At 43.6% G+C, this 1160-nt stretch overlaps 1 protein-coding gene across 1 annotated transcript in view; it reads right to left on the minus strand.

Moving 5' to 3' along the window:
- Positions 1-1160, minus strand: part of LOC101857266 (serine-rich adhesin for platelets) — a gene marked incomplete in the record, with an annotated part of 110303 nt that overhangs the window by 107415 nt on the left and 1728 nt on the right.

Genomic DNA, 1160 nt, shown 5'->3' on the forward strand with positions numbered 1-1160 from the left:
CTCTCTCTCTCTCTCTCTCTCTCTCTCTCTCTCTCTCGCTCTCGCTCTCGCTCTCTCTCCCTCTGTTCATTTCAAGGCAATATTTACACATACTTAAATTATTTCGAACACTATTATCTTTTTCTTTCTTTCTTTCCCTCCCTTAATTCAACCCTCGGTTGGCTAATTAGCACATAAGAGAACAGGAAAGGGAACAAAGTAGATACGGAGAAAGATACCGCCCCTGTGTTAGAGAGGAAGGTATAATGAGATATTTCGCCCAGTGCAGTGTTCGGGGCCTGTGATGAGGGTTGGTGACAGTTTAGTTTAGCTCAGTTTTAGGAAGAACTTCACGGCACGTGCAATACAAATAGGCCGTAAGCGCCGGAAATTATAGAGGTGTTACTAGAGAGTAAAATAAATTACTATTTGTAACCCCCCCCCCCCCCCCCCCCCCACACACACACACACACACACAAACCACACCAAAAAAAAGAAAAAAACATCAATCGTTCGATCTTTATTTCGATGAACTTATCCTCAACTCCCCTTTCCCCTTTGTACACAGCCCTTTATCAGCATGACAATAACGACATTCGTCTACCCCGGTAGTGGGTTTATAGAGACTTTGGTCCACACGACACGGAAACCTTAAGGAGCAAGTCACCGAGCTGTACATAACATACGTGTATAAAGTAAGTCCCGAGGCCTACGATTGGAGAACGAGTAGTAATAATACCAATAAATGAATTCACTCGACAGAGAGGAGATACCGATTCAATCAGCGAGAGGTTTAAGTAGTACAACTGTTTGCTTTCTCTGGACTCTCGAGAGAGGGACGTACCGCTGTGTTTGCTGAAGCGACCCATGGCGACAGAATCATCAAATAAAGTATTATTGTACGTGGGAGCAGTGATATTAAACACCATTTCATCTTCGTTAGAGAACATGACTCAAATTCCAAATAATAATATAAAGGTATATGTTTATATATGTTTGTGTATGTCTAAATCCCCCTTTCTCTCTCACTCCCTTCAAAAGCTGTCCAAATTGGATCTATGACACACACATTCACCCCTCCCCTCCCCTCCTCCCTCAATCTCTCTCTCTCTCTCTCTCTCTCTCTCTCTCTCTCTCTCTCTCTCTCTCTCTCTCTCTCTCTCTCTCTCTCTCTCGCTCTC

The sequence above is a fragment of the Aplysia californica genome, unplaced genomic scaffold, assembly GCF_000002075.1.
Source record: "Aplysia californica isolate F4 #8 unplaced genomic scaffold, AplCal3.0 scaffold00387, whole genome shotgun sequence".
Classification (NCBI taxonomy): Eukaryota; Metazoa; Mollusca; class Gastropoda; order Aplysiida; family Aplysiidae; genus Aplysia; species Aplysia californica.